Here is a 6712-nt window from a genome sequence, read left to right as displayed (position 1 = left end):
TTCAAGTATAGACTCTGGAGATGGGGCAGCATTCTTTTTTCTCAAGTAGATGTAAGATCCTTTGCTGTCAAAATTAATGTCAGTACACAGGAAAAAATATTGGTTGTAGATTCTCATCGGAGCTCTGTAGGGCACATGAAGAAGCCATATGTTGTTGCCACACATCTAGACCTTTGTGCTGCAGTGTGTTTCCTGAAAAGAGACTGATGAAATGAAAACCCTTGGTTTTCTAATGCTAACAGTGCTGCAGGTGAGTGCATCAGCCTGCAGGCTGCTCACCTGGTGCTTATTAATAAAGCAGCTAAACGTAGCATCTGTTGGTTTAGTGCCTGAGCTGAAGCTGGATGCTCGTTCATAGAATATGATTCAGTCAGCAGCAGAGCATGCTTACTCCAAAAATGGTCATGAACTCTTTGACTTGTGTTTCACCTCTCCAGTCCTGGGAGTACTCTGGGGATACCAGCAGCCCTTGAGGTGTTAATAATTTTCCCTGAGAGATTTGTGAATAAAATATCAAAGAATTTCTGTTACTGGAATGCAAACCAACCCTCTGTGGCAGTGCCTATCAAACAGTGAGAGGCAGTGATGGTCCTGGGAGCTAGAATGCTTCAAAAAGTGGTAGTAGCAGGGTCAGGATGGTTCTTTGACCCAAATCTCATGTTCTTGATCACACTGATGTTTCTAATGCTTTTTCTAAGCTTTACAGTTAAGTCCACCAGCAGTCTCTCCAGGTCCTTGCCTCTGCCTCAGCTTTCAGCATTGCTTTACAAAGACCTGAGGAGATTGCAAAGTATATGAAGTTATTACACTGGCTAACAGAACAGATCCTAGCAGAAGAGGGAGTTGTAGAGGTATCATACTGATGAACATAACTGGAAGTGCTGTTAGGAATACTGGCAAGGTGCTTGAGTGCTAGTCTTTAGATGACTGGCTGTGAAAAAGGGCCTCCATGTGGAATGTAACGAGAGGCTCTTTCATAAAAGAGTAATGGAAAGGATGAATTGTTTCAAACATGACAGTTTAGAAGGAAGCATGGGAAGCTAGTTAGGGCCTGTTTATTCATTTCCTCAGAATATGTTGTGCAAGCAGATAAGGTTTGTATGGATCTTACATCAGAACTTCAGTGCTGGTTGTAGAGGTGAAACTGGGGTTTTGCCCTTCCAGTCACATCTTCTCCACGTAGATGCTGAATTACTCATCCTCAGAAGCACTGCATTAACTGGTTTCTGTCAGGCTTGTGCTCTTGCTGCAGTGAGAGCAAAGGGCCTGATTTTTCTAGCATATTGAGGCAAAACATGAGAACGGTGCTGTGAAGCCACCAGCATGGGCTGGTTGTGTCCTTTGCTTCTGTTTGCTCTACCAGATTTCCCCACAGGAACAATTGCATGGAGTTTATTTGGGCTCCTGGCTGTAAACTGTGCTGAGCCCTGCTGAATCTGGAAGATTAGTCTTTTAACTTTGATTTTTACAAGGACTTTGTTAAACTGCTGCATGTTGTTTTCTTGTTTTCCAGAAGTGTGGGTTGGGTTCTTTTTTATAAAAAAAAAAAAAATCTGCAAGTTAAGTTTTGTGTGTTGACAAACTTCTGGTGATAAACAGCGTGGCCTTCTCTCCTGCTCTGCCCAGGCCCGTCAGCTGTGTCAAACTTATACTCCAGGGCAGAAGATGGAAAATATTTATAGGCAGTGAAATCCAGTTTGAAAGGACATTCCTGAGACCTTGAGTGTTTTCAAACTTGGATAGGATCCCTCTCATGTCTGGCTCAGGACATTGAAACTGGACCGGCCCATAAAGTAGTTCATTGGGCCAGATTGAGAACTGAGTTTTTTCTTGTCCAGACTTCCTGCTGAGACCATCGAGAGTGTCTTGGGCAGGCTCCAGGTCTGTGATTTATGGACAAACCACAAGCCAGGAATCTGCAATCTAAGCTTCTTGAGCAGCAACTGTTTAAAACATTATGAGAAGAAATAGTCACCGTTTCCAAAAGGAGAAAACTTGGGAGCCATTAATAACATTTAACACTACTGTAGTGCTTTACAGTTGTGAATGAATCTTCTCGTTCTCCTTGTGAAATAATTCAAAAATATTCTTATTGTGCAGATAAGATCTGCACAGAGTTTAAATAAATTTCCCTAAGAACACAGTCAGTCTGATTTAGGGACTTTAAAATCTCAGCCCAAAGTGAAACAAACCTCCAAGATCCAAAGGCTTTAAAAACAAGTACCCGCTGGGTTTGGAGACAGTCAACACAAATGCAATGAGAGCTTTGAGAGCACTTCTGACCAATGCACTGTTCATTTGAAAATTCTTCCCAGGGCACTCATGGGTCTGCCCAAACCTTAGCCAGTGAGCTCATGCTCTTCCTCAGTAATCCCTGGGTTCAGAACTCCTGGGATTTCAGAGAAGACCTGGAAGTCCAACTGCTACTGGAATTGCCTATAAAAAGTCATTTCCAGCTGGTCGTCTCTCCTGTTTTCTCAAGAAGAGGATGGCATGCAGACCTTCCTATTCTGTCTTGCTATCTTTCTGCACCCAGAATATCTTGCCTCCTAGCTTTCCTGGGGCAGGCTGAACACAGCTTTTGCTTTTCTTTCATCTACAGGAAGCTTTTCTTCCAGACTGTCATTATTTCTCCCTTTGCTTTCAGAATAGTTTTTCTTCTTTACCGCTTGTTTTACACTTCTACTCCATCTTCTCTAGAGCACTTAGTTTGCAACACAGCACAAGCCAAGAGGGCAGCTTTTCTGCCACACAGGACATGTAATTTCCCCATTCTCATCCATAACAGAAGGATGTTCCTTGGTGCTGTCTCCCACTGTCAAAACTGGAGCCCATTCTAGCAGGAAATTTATGTCAAATCCAAGTCCATTTGTGTCCACTGCTTCTGAAAACAGCCTGGATTGTGAACAGGTGGGAACGGGTAAGAAGAAAATGATTCCATCAGCCCTGGTCCAAATGGAATGGTTGGCAGGAGTGCAAGGACCACAGGCTTCTGGAAGTACTTAAACTTGTAAGGACTCCTGATTGTCTCTTTGCCATTAATATATCTACATGCAGCAGGAAGGATGACGAATTGGTGAAAGAAGCAGTTTCCTCCTCTTTTTAAATCCACGTTGCCAAAGGTATCATAATGAATTGCCCATTAATCATATCTATACAATATTACTCCAAATGTTAGGACATCATCTGCAAGGGATTTGGAGTCAGGTAATAGCAGTTAACAAAGAAGCAGTCTGTGAAGCCACGCAAAACTTGGTTCTCCTTTTGCAACCCAAATGAATGAGGAGTAATTGGGGTAAAAACCTGCTCCAGAAATAAATCAATAAATAAAGCTGTAGTGGAACTGTCCCACATTGAACTGGTAGAAACTTGGGAAGTCACAGCTGTGACTGGAGGCAGAGGGAGATCCAGCTTGAGTGTTGTTTCACTTATATATTTCAATCACTGGACTTTTCTTTCCAAAGTAGTTTGGCAGATATTTCAAAAAAGCAAGTATTCTACATTGTCTTGCAACATGCTTCTAGAAACCAAAACATAAGGGCTTTTTTTGCTTATTTCTTTTTCAGTTTGATGTTCTATTTTCAATTTTAGAAATCCTTAGCATATGTTTAGTGCTCCCTTACCAGATGAGAGTGATTCTTCTTGGAAATTGTTCTCCTGAGAGGTAAAATCAAATACAAGGCAGATTTTGATTAATAACATCAATTTGAAATGCACACTCTTAACTTGTGCTGCCTGACTTACTACATGGAAACGTACATATTTTTTGGCAGGTTTGATAGTGGAGATGGATATGATGGCATGCTTCATCCCCAAATTTGCATTTAGTAACTGCAAAAAATAACTTGTCTGGAGGTCAATGCTTCTCTGCTGACTGCTTTGCCCTTTCAAGACCATTGGTGCACTGAGTACCGTGCTGAGCTCTGCCAGCCAGCATGACCAAAGTCCATCAGATTCTGAGGGGCAGATTAATGTAACAAATCAATGCAAAACCTAAACTGTACTCAGTCCTGCTGTACCTCTGCTGTTGGAATTGGCTCTCTTGGCTCTTTCTCTGATCACTGTTGACTTAGGTTGAACCAATTTGTATTGAAAGCTTTAAAAAGTTAATCTGCAGCTGCTAAAGAGCTACCAGTGTTACAGGTCTTAGCACAGATGAGTGTGTTTGCCCTCTGACTCCACAGAGATAACAGACATATTTCTGAGAAATGCTGAATGTAGCATAATGGGGGATAAACACGTGTATTCATATAAATGTGTGTATGCACAGATATGATAGATGTACGTATTTACTGTAACTAGTATTGCATGGTGACTTCAAGTACTGTTGATTTTTAGAATAGTTGTAGTGGAGTGCCCACAAATTCCTTAGTAGTAGTTTTCTACAAGGAAAACACCATGCCAAAGTGCAGTAGTAAATGCAACATGTATCGTAAGTGTTGCTATTTCAGGGATCTGTCCACATGGCTGTAATTCACGGACTACCAATCTCCCATATTCAGTGAAGCTGAGGTTTTCATACTAAAATTTAAGGCACCAAGGCCCTGTGCTCATACTGCAGATGTGTCTGTCAAAGCAGCTTTACTTGTCCCAGCCCACATTCTCTATGCCTCTTTAGTTTTTGAGTGATGTTTGGTACAAGTAGCGGACAGAGTTTCTGGCAGAAACCATGTCCTTGTTGCCCTTAGGAATAGTGAGAGGCCTGGAAATGTCCTGTAAATAGATACCAGTTTGGTAGCTGGCACATACTGGTAAACACTTGTGCTTTTGGACAGGTCTATATTAGAAATAGCACAATACATTTTGTTCTTTGCAGTGTAAATTGTGTAAGTCTGCACTATGTACATCACCAAGGCTTAAGGTGTTTGCATTCCTTGCACTGAACACAATAAGCTCGAAAGGACTCAAACAGTGGAAAAAAGTGCTTGTGCATGTTACGTGTTTCACACTTCTGAAGGGCCCTGTTCTTTGGTGCTTGATCACAGAATCACAGAATTGTAGGGGTTGGAAGGGACCTCTAGAGATCATCGGGACCAACCCCCCTGCCAAAGCAGGTTCCCCACACCAGGTCGCACAGGTAGGCGTCCAGGCGAGACTTGAATATCTCCAGAGAAGGAGACTCCACAACCTCCCTGTGCAGCCTGTTCCAGTGCTCCGTCACCTCACCGTGAAGAAGTTCTTACGCACATTCGTGCAAAACTTCCTATGCTGCAGCTTATGTCCATTTCCCCTCGTCCTGTCTCCATGTACCACTGAAAAGAGACTGGCCTCACTGCTATGGCCGCCACACCTCAGATATTTATAAACCTGGTCACCTGGTAACCTGATCACTTCTGGAATACAAAACTCTATTTGTCTGCAGGAAATGCAGTAGAAGAGAGGAGGCTACAGCGTTGCCTGGCAGCTGTGGTGCAGGGGCTGCTTTTGCTGGAGCTGTGTGTGTGTTCCCCCGTCCATGTGACAGGGCATACAGCCCACAGAGTTCCCCCCACAAGTCTTCCTACCTCTGTGGCACCCTCCAGGCAGGATGTGGCCACTCAGTTTTAATGCCAGCAGTGCTGCACCATAGCTGGGGGGACAGGAACGTGTGCTGAGGCTTGCAGGAGGCTCTGAAGATTCTGTGGGCTGCTCAGCAAGTTCATCAAACCCATCTGGTCCCTGCTTTGCATCACCTTTTTGGAAACACCAGGCAAAGCTTGAGTTGCTTGGAACAGTTGAGCTCTGTTGCCTAAATTAAGTTTTCTGCTTCTCTACTGGTTAGTTAGGGTTATCATCTTATATATTTAGTGTTACATTTACGGTATTGTGCAATCAGTGTCACCACAGCTCAGCTTAGTGGTTCTTGCAGTGCCTCCATGCACCATAAATGGAGTATTCTTCAGTGTTTGTGCAATGTTTGCTTGCAAGTTCTTGCAGGGTTCTCTGAAGAGTGCTTCTAATTCCCATACGGTGCAGAAACTTGAGAAAGAACCTGAATAAACCAGCGGAAGTGTCAAAAGACATAAACCAAAGGATTTCTTTGTATCATGTCTCAGTTCTCATGCTGGTGTGGGCACACGGCACCTCCTGGGGAGAGGCGCTGTGTAAAGCACACTGATATTTCCAAAATAACCACCAGTCCTTTGCTCAGAATTCAAGGGTTTCTAGCTAGTATTGTATTTAATACAGCTTAAAAAAGAAATTGCTTTGCTGGAAGTGAAAAAGCACAGTGTCCCAGCTGCATGTTCTGCTTTAAGATTTATGCAGTTTTGGTGTGTGTGTGTGCTGTAAGGTTTCCAAACAGGCAATGCTATGATGTTGTCCATTTATTTTATGTCAAATTAGGAGAGAGGACACAACTGAGCTGCACAATAACTGTAATGCGTGAAGGAGTCACAATATCGCTCACAGCCTGCAGTAGTACTGTGTGGTGGTGGTTGTGAGGACAGCTGACTGTAACTGACAGCCCGTGACCGCTAACCCTGCTTCTGGGCCTACTAAGATGTGGTACCAGGAGTGATTTTGGTTCTTTCTGCACCCATAATGGAATAAAATCCAAAGCCAGTGTAGAAACGCGTACGCGCGCAGGGCGCTGCCCGCCGCAGCCCCAATTCGCCTCAGGAGGGCGGTTTGTGGGGGGGAGAGGGCCGCTCGTCACCACAGCAACCAGTGGCGGGCGGGAAGGCAGTGCGCATGGGCGCAGCGCGGTTTTTTTTCATCATTTGCGCATGCG

The sequence above is a fragment of the Meleagris gallopavo genome, chromosome 16, assembly GCF_905368555.1.
Source record: "Meleagris gallopavo chromosome 16, MGAL_WU_HG_1.1, whole genome shotgun sequence".
Taxonomy (NCBI): domain Eukaryota; kingdom Metazoa; phylum Chordata; class Aves; order Galliformes; family Phasianidae; genus Meleagris; species Meleagris gallopavo.
Note: the sequence above shows the minus strand (reverse complement) of the source record.